Source organism: Scyliorhinus torazame, chromosome 5 (assembly GCF_047496885.1).
Source record: "Scyliorhinus torazame isolate Kashiwa2021f chromosome 5, sScyTor2.1, whole genome shotgun sequence".
Lineage (NCBI taxonomy): Eukaryota > Metazoa > Chordata > Chondrichthyes > Carcharhiniformes > Scyliorhinidae > Scyliorhinus > Scyliorhinus torazame.
Window position 1 is genome coordinate 354,173 of NC_092711.1, and position 13,007 is coordinate 367,179.

At 59.5% G+C, this 13,007-nt stretch overlaps 2 protein-coding genes across 4 annotated transcripts in view; one reads left to right on the forward strand and one right to left on the reverse strand.

Moving 5' to 3' along the window:
- The window catches only part of LOC140418131 (copine-6-like), a 581,759-nt gene that overhangs the window by 154,829 nt on the left and 413,923 nt on the right, over window positions 1–13,007 (reverse strand). The window lies entirely within an intron of this gene.
- The window catches only part of LOC140418129 (copine-6-like), a 111,541-nt gene that overhangs the window by 2,903 nt on the left and 95,631 nt on the right, over window positions 1–13,007 (forward strand). The gene's annotated exons all lie outside the window — the stretch shown is intronic.

A 13,007-nucleotide genomic window follows, 5' to 3' on the forward strand; every position in this document is an offset into this window, starting at 1 on the left:
ACCCTCTGACAGTGCGGCATTCCTTCAGTACTGACCCTCTGACAGTGCGGCGCTCCCTCAGTACTAACCCTCTGACAGTGCGGCACTCCCTCAGTACTGACCCTCTGACAGTGCGGCATTCCTTCAGTACTGACCCTCTGACAGTGCGGCACTGCCTCAGTACTGACCCTCTGACAGTGCGGCACTGCCTCAGTACTGACCCTCTGACAGTGCGGCACTCCCTCAGTACTGACCCTCTGACAGTGCGGCATTCCTTCAGTACTGACCCTCTGACAGTGCGGCACTCCCTCAGTACTGACCCTCTGACAGTGCAGCACTCCCTCAGTACTGACCCTCTGACAGTGCAGCACTCCCTCAGTACTGACCCTCTGACAGTGCAGCACTCCCTCAGTACTGACCCTCTGACTGTGCGGCACTCCCTCAGTGCTGACCCTCTGACAGTGCGGCACTCCCTCAGTGCTGACCCTCTGACAGTGCGGCACTCCCTCAGTACTGACACTCTGACAGTGCGGCACTCCCTCAGTACTGACACTCTGACAGTGCAGCACTCCCTCAGCACTGACACTCTGACAGTGCAGCGCTCCCTCAGTACTGACCCTCTGACAGTGCGGCACTCCCTCAGTACTGACCCTCTGACAGTGCGGCACTCCCTCAGTGCTGACCCTCTGACAGTGCGGCACTCCCTCAGTACTGACCCTCTGACAGTGCAGCACTCCCTCAGTGCTGACCCTCTGACAGTGCGGCACTCCCTCAGTGCTGACCCTCTGACAGTGCGGCACTCCCTCAGTACTGACCCTCTGACACTGCGGCACTCCCTCAGTACTGACCCTCTGACAGTGCGGCACTCACTCAGTACTGACCCTCTGACAGTGCAGCACTCCCTCAGTACTGACCCTCTGACAGTGCGGCACTCCCTCAGTACTGACCCTCTGACAGTGCGGCACTCCCTCAGTACTGACTCTCTGACAGTGCAGCACTCCCTCAGGACTGACTCTCTGACAGTGCAGCACTCCCTCAGGACTGACTCTCTGACAGTGCGGCACTCCCTCAGGACTGACCCTCTGACAGTGCGGCACTCCCTCAGTACTGACTCTCTGACAGTGCGACACTCCCTCAGTACTGACCCTCTGACAGTGCGGCACTCCCTCAGTACTGACCCTCTGACAGTGCGGCACTCCCTCAGTACTGACCCTCTGACAGTGCAGCGCTCCCTCAGTACTGACCCTCTGACAGTGCGGCGCTCCCTCAGTACTGACCCTCTGACAGTGCAGCACTCCCTCAGTACTGACCCTCTGACAGTTCGGCATTCCTTCAGTACTGACCCTCTGACAGTGCAGCACTCCCTCAGTACTGACCCTCTGACAGTGCGGCTCTCCCTCTGTACTGACCCTCTGACAGTGCAGCACTCCCTCAGTACTGACCCTCTGACAGTGCAGCACTCCCTCAGTACTGACCCTCTGACAGTGCAGCACTCCCTCAGTACCGACCCTCTGACAGTGCGGCACTCCCTCAGTACTGACCCTCTGACAGTGCGGCACTCCCTCAGTACTGACCCTCTGACTGTGCGGCACTCCCTCAGTGCTGACCCTCTGACAGTGCGGCACTCCCTCAGTGCTGACCCTCTGACAGTGCGGCACTCCCTCAGCACTGACACTCTGACAGTGCAGCGCTCCCTCAGTACTGACCCTCTGACAGTGCAGCACTCCCTCAGTGCTGACCCTCTGACAGTGCGGCACTCCCTCAGTGCTGACCCTCTGACAGTGCGGCACTCCCTCAGTACTGACCCTCTGACACTGCGGCACTCACTCAGTACTGACCCTCTGACAGTGCAGCACTCCCTCAGTACTGACCCTCTGACAGTGCGGCACTCCCTCAGTGCTGACCCTCTGACAGTGCGGCACTCTCTCAGTGCTGACCCTCTGACAGTGCGGCACTCCCTCAGCACTGACACTCTGACAGTGCAGCGCTCCCTCAGTACTGACCCTCTGACAGTGCGGCACTCCCTCAGTACTGACCCTCTGACAGTGCGGCACTCCCTCAGTGCTGACCCTCTGACAGTGCGGTACTCCCTCAGTACTGACCCTCTGACAGTGCGGCACTCCCTCAGTGCTGACCCTCTGACAGTGCGGCACTCCCTCAGTACTGACCCTCAGACAGTACGTCACTCCCTCAGTCCTGACCCTCTGACAGTGCGGCACTCCCTCAGTGCTGACCCTCTGACAGTGCGGCGCTCCCTCAATACTGACCTTGTGACAGTGAGGCGCTCCCTCAGTACTGACCCTCTGACAGTGCAGCACTCCCTCTGTACTGACCCTCTGACAGTGCGGCGCTCCCTCAGTACTGACCCTCTGACAGTGCGGCACTCCCTCAGTACTGACCCTCTGACAGTGCAGCACTCCCTCAGTACTGACCCTCTGACAGTGCGGCGCTCCCTCAGTACTGACCCTCTGACAGGGCAGCACTCCCTCAGGACTGACTCTCTGACAGTGCGGCACTCCCTCAGGACTGACCCTCTGACAGTGCGGCACTCCCTCAGTACTGACTCTCTGACAGTGCGACACTCCCTCAGTACTGACCCTCTGACAGTGCGGCACTCCCTCAGTACTGACCCTCTGACAGTGCGGCACTCCCTCAGTCCTGACCCTCTGACAGTGCGGCACTCCCTCAGTACTGACCCTCTGACAGTGCAGCACTCCCTCAGTACTGACCCTCTGACAGTGCGGCACTCCCTCAGGACTGACCCTCTGACAGTGCGGCACTCCCTCAGTACTGACTCTCTGACAGTACGTCACTCCCTCAGTCCTGTCCCTCTGACAGTGCGGCACTCCCTCAGTACTGACCCTCTGACAGTGCGGCACTCCCTCAGTACTGACCATCTGACAGTGCAGCACTCCCTCAGTACTCACCCTCTGACAGTGCGGCACTCCCTCAGGACTGACTCTCTGACAGTGCGGCACTCCCTCAGGACTGACTCTCTGACAGTGCGGCACTCCCTCAGTCCTGACCCTCTGACAGTGCGGCACTCCCACAGGACTGACCCTCTGACAGTGCGGCACTCCCTCAGTACTGACCCTCTGACAGGGCGGCACTCCCTCAGGACTGACCCTCTGACAGTGTGACACTCCATCAGAACTGACCCTCTGACAGTGCGGCGCTCCCTCAGTACTGACCCTCTGACAGTGCAGCACTCCCTCAGTACTGACCCTCTGACAGTGCGGCACTCCCTCAGTACTGACCCACTGACAGTGCGGCACTCCATCAGTGCTGACCATCTGACAGTGCAGCACTCCCTCAGGACTCACCCACTGACAGTGCGGCACTCCCTCAATACTGACCCTCTGACAGTGCGGCACTCCCTCAGTACTGACCCTCTGACAGTGCGGCACTCCCTCAGTACTGACCCTCTGACAGTGCAGCACTCCCTCAGGACTCACCCACTGACAGTGCGGCACTCCCTCAGTACTGACCCTCTGACAGTGCGGCGCTCCATCAGTCCTGACCCTCTGACAGTGCAGCACTCCCTCAGTACTGACCCTCAGACAGTACGTCATTCCCTCAGTACTGACCCTCTGACAGTGCAGCACTCCCTCAGTACTGACCCTCTGACAGTGCGGCACTTCCTCAGTACTGACCCTCTGACAGTGCGTCACTCCCTCTGTACGGACCCTCTGACAGTGCAGCATTCCCTCAGTACTGACCCTCTGACAGTGCAGCACTTCCTCAGTACTGACTCTCTGACAGTGCGACACTTCCTCAGTACTGACCCTCTGACAGTGCGACACTCCCTCAGTACTGACCCTCTGACAGTGCAGCACTCCCTCAGTACTGACCCTCTGACAGTGCGACACTCCCTCAGTACTGACCCTCTGACAGTGCGGCACTCCCTCAGTACTAACGTTCTGACAGTGCGTCACTCCCTCAGTACTGACCCTCTGACAGTGCGGCACTCCCTCAGTTCTGACCCTCTGACAGTGCGGCACTCCCCCAGTACTGACCCTCTGACAGCGCGGCACTCCCTCAGTACTGACCCTCTGACAGTGCGGCACTCCCTCAGTACTGACCCTCTGACAGCGCGGCACTCCCTCAGCGCATACCCTCTGACAGTGCGGCAATCCCTCAGTACTGACCCTCTGACAGTGCGGCACTCCCTCAGGACTGACTCTCTGACAGTGCGGCACTCCCTCAGTCCTGACCCTCTGACAGTGCGGCACTCCCTCAGGACTGACCCTCTGACAGTGCGGCACTCCCTCAGTACTGACCCTCTGACAGGGCGGCACTCCCTCAGGACTGACCCTCTGACAGTGTGACACTCCATCAGAACTGACCCTCTGACAGTGCAGCGCTCCCTCAGTACTGACCCGCTGACAGTGCAGCGCTCCCTCAGGACTGACCCTCTGACAGTGCGGCGCTCCCTCAGTACTGACCCTCTGACAGTGCGGCGCTCCCTCAGTACTGACCCCCTGACATTGCAACAATCCCTCAGTACTGACGCTCTGACAGTGCAGCACTCCCTCAGTACTGACCCTCTGACAGTGCGGCGCTCCCTCAGTACTGACCCTCTGACAGTGCGGCGCTCCCTCAGTACTGACCCTCTGACAGTGCGGCGCACCCTCAGTACTGACCCTCTGACAGTGCAGCACTCCCTCAGTACTGACCCTCTGACAGTGCAGCACTCCCTCAGTACTGACCCTCTGACAGTGCTGCACTCCCTCAGTACTGACCCTCTGACAGTGCAGCGCTCCCTCAGTACTGACCCTCTGACAGTGCGTCGCTCCCTCTGTACTGACCATCTGACAGTGCGGCACTCACTCTGTACTGACCCTCGGACAGTGCAGCACTCCCTCAGTACTGACTCTCTGACAGTGCGACACTCCCTCAGTACTGACCCTCTGACAGTGCAGCACTCCCTCAGTACTGACCCTCTGACAGTGCGACACTCCCTCAGTACCGACCCTCTGACAGTGCAGCACTCCCTCAGTACTGACCCTCTGACAGTGCGGCACTCCCTCAGAACTGACCCTCTGACAGTGCGGCGCTCCCTCAGTACTGACCCTCTGACAGTGCGGCACTCCCTCAGTACTGACCCACTGACAGTGCGGCACTCCATCAGTGCTGACCATCTGACAGTGCAGCACTCCCTCAGGACTCACCCACTGACAGTGCGGCACTCCCTCAATACTGACCCTCTGACAGTGCGGCACTCCCTCAGTACTGACCCTTTGACAGTGCGGCACTCCCTCAGTACTGACCCTCTGACAGTGCAGCACTCCCTCAGGACTCACCCACTGACAGTGCGGCACTCCCTCAGTACTGACCCTCTGACAGTGCGGCGCTCCATCAGTCCTGACCCTCTGACAGTGCAGCACTCCCTCAGTACTGACCCTCAGACAGTACGTCATTCCCTCAGTACTGACCCTCTGACAGTGCAGCACTCCCTCAGTACTGACCCTCTGACAGTGCGGCACTTCCTCAGTACTGACCCTCTGACAGTGCGTCACTCCCTCTGTACGGACCCTCTGACAGTGCAGCATTCCCTCAGTACTGACCCTCTGACAGTGCAGCACTTCCTCAGTACTGACTCTCTGACAGTGCGACACTTCCTCAGTACTGACCCTCTGACAGTGCGACACTCCCTCAGTACTGACCCTCTGACAGTGCAGCACTCCCTCAGTACTGACCCTCTGACAGTGCGACACTCCCTCAGGAATGACCCTCTGACAGTGCAGCACTCCCTCAGTACTGACCCTCTGACAGTGCGACACTCCCTCAGTACTGACCCTCTGACAGTGCGACACTCCCTCAGTACTGACCCTCTGACAGTGCGGCGCTCCCTCAGTACTGACCCTCTGACAGTGCGGCACTCCCTCAGTACTGACCCTCTGACAGTGCAGCACTCCCTCAGTACTGACCCTCTGACAGTGCGACACTCCCTCAGTACTGACCCTCTGACAGTGCAGCACTCCCTCAGTACTGACCCTCTGACAGTGCGGCTCTCCCTCAGAACTGACCCTCTGACAGTGCGGCACTCCCTCAGAACTGACCCTCTGACAGTGCGGCGCTCCCTCAGTACTGACCCTCTGACAGTGCGGCACTCCCTCAGTACTGACCCACTGACAGTGCGGCACTCCATCAGTGCTGACCATCTGACAGTGCAGCACTCCCTCAGGACTCACCCACTGACAGTGCGGCACTCCCTCAATACTGACCCTCTGACAGTGCGGCACTCCCTCAGTACTGACCCTCTGACAGTGCGGCACTCCCTCAGTACTGACCCTCTGACAGTGCAGCACTCCCTCAGGACTCACCCGCTGACAGTGCGGCACTCCCTCAGTACTGACCCTCTGACAGTGCGGCGCTCCATCAGTCCTGACCCTCTGACAGTGCAGCACTCCCTCAGTACTGACCCTCAGACAGTACGTCATTCCCTCAGTACTGACCCTCTGACAGTGCAGCACTCCCTCAGTACTGACCCTCTGACAGTGCGGCACTTCCTCAGTACTGACCCTCTGACAGTGCGTCACTCCCTCTGTACGGACCCTCTGACAGTGCAGCATTCCCTCAGTACTGACCCTCTGACAGTGCAGCACTTCCTCAGTACTGACCCTCTGACAGTGCGGCACGCCCTCAGTACTGACCCACTGACAGTGCGGCACTCCCTCAGTACTGACCCTCTGACAGTGCGGCACTCCCTCAGTACTGACCCTCTGACAGTGCGGCACTCCCTCAGTACTGACCCTCTGACAGTGCGGCACTCCCTCAGTACTGACCCTCTGACAGTGCGGCACTCCCTCAGTACTGACCCTCTGGCAGTGCAGCGCTCCCACAGTACTGACCCTCTGACAGTGCAGCACTCCCTCAGTACTGACCCTCTGACAGTGCGGCACTCCCTCAGTACTGACCCTCTGACAGTACGGCACTCCCTCAGTACTGACCCTCTGACAGTGCGGCGCTCCCTCAGTACTGACACTCTGACAGTGCGGCTCCCCCTCAGTACTGACCCTCAGTTAGTGCAGCGCTCCCTCAGTACTGACCCTCTGACAGTGCGGCGCTCCCTCAGTACTGACCCTCTGACAGTGCGAGACTCCCTCAGTACTGACCCTCTGTTAGTGCAGCACTCCCTCAGTACTGGCACTCGGACAGTGCAGCACTCCCTCAGTACTGACCCTCTGACAGTGTGGCACTCCCTCAGTACTGACCCTCGGACAGTGCGGCACTCCCTCAGTACTGACCCTCTGACAGTGCGGCACTGCCTCAGTACTGACCCTCTGACAGTGCGGCGCTCCCTCAGCACTGACCCTCTGACAGTGCGGCACTCCCTCAGTACTGACCCTCTGACAGTTTGGCACTCCCTCAGTACTGACCCTCGGACAGTGCGGCACTCCCTCAGTACTGACCCTCTGACAGTGCGGCACTCCCTCAGTACTGACCCCCTGATAGTGTGGCACTCCCTCAGTACTGACCCTCTGACAGTGCGGCACTCCCTCAGTACTGACCCTCTGACAGTGCGGCACTCCCTCAGTCCTGACCCTCTGACAGTGCAGCGCAGCCTCAGTACTGACCCTCTGACAGTGCAGCACTCCCTCAGTACTGACCCTCTGACAGTGCAGCACTCCCTCAGTACTGACCCTCTGACAGTGCGGCACTCCCTCAGTACTAACCCTCTGACAGTGCAGCACTCCCTCAGTACTGACCCTCTGACAGTGCGGCACTCCCTCAGTACTGACCCTCTGACAGTGCAGCACTCCCTCAGTTCTAACCTTCTGACAGTGCGGCACTCCCTCAGTACTGACCCTCTGACAGTGCGGCACTCCCTCAGGGCTGACCCTCTGACAGTGCTGCGCTCCCTCAGTACTGAACCTCTGACAGTGCGGCACTCCCTCAGTACTGACCCTCTGACAGTGCGACACTCCCTCAGTACTGACCCTCTGACAGTGCGGCACTCCCTCAGTACTGACCCTCTGACAGTGCGGCACTCCCTCAGTACTGACCTCTGACAGTGCGGCGCTCCCTCAGTACTGACCCTCTGACAGTGCGGCACTCCCTCAGTACTGACCCTCTGACAGTGCGACACTCCCTCAGTACTGACCCTCTGACAGTGCGGCACTCCCTCAGTACTGACCCTCTGACAGTGCGGCACTCCCTCAGTACTGACCCTCTGACAGTGCGGCGCTCCCTCATTACTGACCCACTGACAGTGCGGCACTCCCTCATTACTGACCCACTGACAGTGCGGCACTCCCTCAGTACTGACCCTCTGACAGTGCGGCGCTCCCTCATTACTGACCCACTGACAGTGCGGCACTCCCTCAGTACTGACCCTCTGACAGTGCGGCACTCCCTCGGTACTGACCCTCTGACAGTGCGGCGCTACCTCAGTACCAACCCTTTGACAGTGCGGCGCTCCCTCGGTCCTGACCCTCTGACAGTGCGGCACTCCCTAAGTACTGACCCTCTGACAGTGCGGCACTCCCTCAGTACTGACCCTCTGACAGTGCGGCACTCCCTCAGTACTGACCCTCTGACAGTTCGGCACTCCCTCAGTACTTACCGTCTGACAGTGCGGCACTCCCTCAGTACTGACCCTCTGACAGTGCGGCACTCACTCAGTACTGACCCTCTGACAGTGCGGCACTCCCTCAGTACTGACCCTCTGACAGTGCGGCACTCCCTCAGTACTAACCCTATGACAGTGCAGCACTCCCTCAGTACTGACCCTCTGACAGTGCAGCACTCCCTCAGGACTGACCTCTGACAGCGCGACACTCCCTCAATACTGACCCTCTGACAGTGCGGCACTCCCTCAGTACTGACCCTCTGACAGTGCGGCACTCCCTCAGTACTGACCCTCTGACAGTGCAGCACTCCCTCAGGACTCACCCACTGACAGTGCGGCACTCCCTCAGTACTGACCCTCTGACAGTGCAGCACTCCCTCAGTACTGACCCTCAGACAGTACGTCATTCCCTCAGTACTGACCCTCTGACAGTGCAGCACTCCCTCAGTACTGACCCTCTGACAGTGCGGCACTTCCTCAGTACTGACCCTCTGACAGTGCGTCACTCCCTCTGTACGGACCCTCTGACAGTGCAGCATTCCCTCAGTACTGACCCTCTGACAGTGCAGCACTTCCTCAGTACTGACCCTCTGACAGTGCGGCACGCCCTCAGTACTGACCCACTGACAGTGCGGCACTCCCTCAGTACTGACCCTCTGACAGTGCGGCACTCCCTCAGTACTGACCCTCTGGCAGTGCAGCGCTCCCACAGTACTGACCCTCTGACAGTGCAGCGCTCCCTCAGTACTGACCCTCTGACAGTGCGGCGCTCCCTCAGTACTGACACTCTGACAGTGCGGCTCCCCCTCAGTACTGACCCTCAGTTAGTGCAGCGCTCCCTCAGTACTGACCCTCTGACAGTGCGGCGCTCCCTCAGTACTGACCCTCTGACAGTGCGAGACTCCCTCAGTACTGACCCTCTGACAGTGCGGCGCTCCCTCAGTACCAACCCTTTGACAGTGCGGCGCTCCCTCGGTCCTGACCCTCTGACAGTGCGGCACTCCCTTAGTACTGACCCTCTGACAGTGCGGCACTCCCTCAGTACTGACCCTCTGACAGTGCGGCACTCCCTCAGTACTGACCCTCTGACAGTTCGGCACTCCCTCAGTACTTACCGTCTGACAGTGCGGCACTCCCTCAGTACTGACCCTCTGACAGTGCGGCACTCACTCAGTACTGACCCTCTGACAGTGCGGCACTCCCTCAGTACTGACCCTCTGACAGTGCGGCACTCCCTCAGTACTAACCCTATGACAGTGCAGCACTCCCTCAGTACTGACCCTCTGACAGTGCAGCACTCCCTCAGGACTGACCTCTGACAGCGCGACACTCCCTCAATACTGACCCTCTGACAGTGCGGCACTCCCTCAGTACTGACCCTCTGACAGTGCGGCACTCCCTCAGTACTGACCCTCTGACAGTGCAGCACTCCCTCAGGACTCACCCACTGACAGTGCGGCACTCCCTCAGTACTGACCCTCTGACAGTGCAGCACTCCCTCAGTACTGACCCTCAGACAGTACGTCATTCCCTCAGTACTGACCCTCTGACAGTGCAGCACTCCCTCAGTACTGACCCTCTGACAGTGCGGCACTTCCTCAGTACTGACCCTCTGACAGTGCGTCACTCCCTCTGTACGGACCCTCTGACAGTGCAGCATTCCCTCAGTACTGACCCTCTGACAGTGCAGCACTTCCTCAGTACTGACCCTCTGACAGTGCGGCACGCCCTCAGTACTGACCCACTGACAGTGCGGCACTCCCTCAGTACTGACCCTCTGACAGTGCGGCACTCCCTCAGTACTGACCCTCTGACAGTGCGGCACTCCCTCAGTACTGACCCTCTGACAGTGCGGCACTCCCTCAGTACTGACCCTCTGACAGTGCGGCACTCCCTCAGTACTGACCCTCTGGCAGTGCAGCGCTCCCACAGTACTGACCCTCTGACAGTGCAGCACTCCCTCAGTACTGACCCTCTGACAGTGCGGCACTCCCTCAGTACTGACCCTCTGACAGTACGGCACTCCCTCAGTACTGACCCTCTGACAGTGCGGCGCTCCCTCAGTACTGACACTCTGACAGTGCGGCTCCCCCTCAGTACTGACCCTCAGTTAGTGCAGCGCTCCCTCAGTACTGACCCTCTGACAGTGCGGCGCTCCCTCAGTACTGACCCTCTGACAGTGCGAGACTCCCTCAGTACTGACCCTCTGTTAGTGCAGCACTCCCTCAGTACTGACCCTCTGACAGTGTGGCACTCCCTCAGTACTGACCCTCGGACAGTGCGGCACTCCCTCAGTACTGACCCTCTGACAGTGTGGCACTCCCTCAGTACTGACCCTCGGACAGTGCGGCACTCCCTCAGTACTGACCCTCTGACAGTGCGGCACTCCCTCAGTACTGACCCTCTGACAGTGCGGCGCTCACTCAGCACTGACCCTCTGACAGTGCGGCACTCCCTCAGTACTGACCCTCTGACAGTGTGGCACTCCCTCAGTACTGACCCTCGGACAGTGCGGCACTCCCTCAGTACTGACCCTCTGACAGTGCGGCACTCCCTCAGTACTGACCCCCTGATAGTGTGGCACTCCCTCAGTACTGACCCTCTGACAGTGCGGCACTCCCTCAGTACTGACCCTCTGACAGTGCGGCACTCCCTCAGTCCTGACCCTCTGACAGTGCAGCGCAGCCTCAGTACTGACCCTCTGACAGTGCAGCACTCCCTCAGTACTGACCCTCTGACAGTGCAGCACTCCCTCAGTACTGACCCTCTGACAGTGCGGCACTCCCTCAGTACTGACCCTCTGACAGTGCAGCACTCCCTCAGTACTGACCCTCTGACAGTGCGGCACTCCCTCAGTACTGACCCTCTGACAGTGCAGCACTCCCTCAGTTCTAACCTTCTGACAGTGCGGCACTCCCTCAGTACTGACCCTCTGACAGTGCGGCACTCCCTCAGGACTGACCCTCTGACAGTGCTGCGCTCCCTCAGTACTGAACCTCTGACAGTGCGGCACTCCCTCAGTACTGACCCTCTGACAGTGCGACACTCCCTCAGTACTGACCCTCTGACAGTGCGGCACTCCCTCAGTACTGACCCTCTGACAGTGCGGCACTCCCTCAGTACTGACCCTCTGACAGTGCGGCGCTCCCTCAGTACTGACCCTCTGACAGTGCGGCACTCCCTCAGTACTGACCCTCTGACAGTGCGACACTCCCTCAGTACTGACCCTCTGACAGTGCGGCACTCCCTCAGTACTGACCCTCTGACAGTGCGGCACTCCCTCAGTACTGACCCTCTGACAGTGCGGCGCTCCCTCATTACTGACCCACTGACAGTGCGGCACTCCCTCATTACTGACCCACTGACAGTGCGGCACTCCCTCAGTACTGACCCTCTGACAGTGCGGCGCTCCCTCATTACTGACCCACTGACAGTGCGGCACTCCCTCAGTACTGACCCTCTGACAGTGCGGCACTCCCTCGGTACTGACCCTCTGACAGTGCGGCGCTACCTCAGTACCAACCCTTTGACAGTGCGGCGCTCCCTCGGTCCTGACCCTCTGACAGTGCGGCACTCCCTCAGTACTGACCCTCTGACAGTGCGGGACTCCGTCAGTACTGACCCTCTGACAGTGCGGCACTCCCTCAGTACTGACCCTCTGACAGTTCGGCACTCCCTCAGTACTTACCGTCTGACAGTGCGGCACTCCCTCAGTACTGACCCTCTGACAGTGCGGCACTCACTCAGTACTGACCCTCTGACAGTGCGGCACTCCCTCAGTACTGACCCTCTGACAGTGCGGCACTCCCTCAGTACTAACCCTATGACAGTGCAGCACTCCCTCAGTACTGACCCTCTGACAGTGCAGCACTCCCTCAGGACTGACCTCTGACAGTGCGGCACTCCCTCAGGACTGACCTCTGACAGTGCGGCACTCCCTCAGTATTGACCCTCTGACAGTGGGGCACTCCCTCAGTACTGACCCTCTGACAGTGCGGCACTCCCTCGGTACTGACCCTCTGACAGTGCTGTGCTCCCTCAGTACTGACCCTCTGACAGTGCGGCACTCCCTCAATTCTGACTCTCTGACAGTGCGGCACTCCCTCAGTACTGACCCTCTGACAGTGCAGCACTCCCTCAGTACTGACCCTCTGACAGTGCGGCACTCCCTCAATACTGACCCTCTGACAGTGCAGCACTCCCTCAGTACTGACCCTCTGACAGTGCGTCACTCCCTCAGTACTGATCCTCTGACAATGCGGCACTCCCTCAGTACTGACCCTCTGACAGTGCAACGCTCCCTCAGTACTGACCCTCTGACAGTGCAGCACTCCCTCAGTACTGACCCTCTGACAGTGCGGCACTCCCTCAATACTGACCCTCTGACAGTGCAGCACTCCCTCAGTACTGACCCTCTGACAGTGCGTCACTCCCTCAGTACTGATCCTCTGAC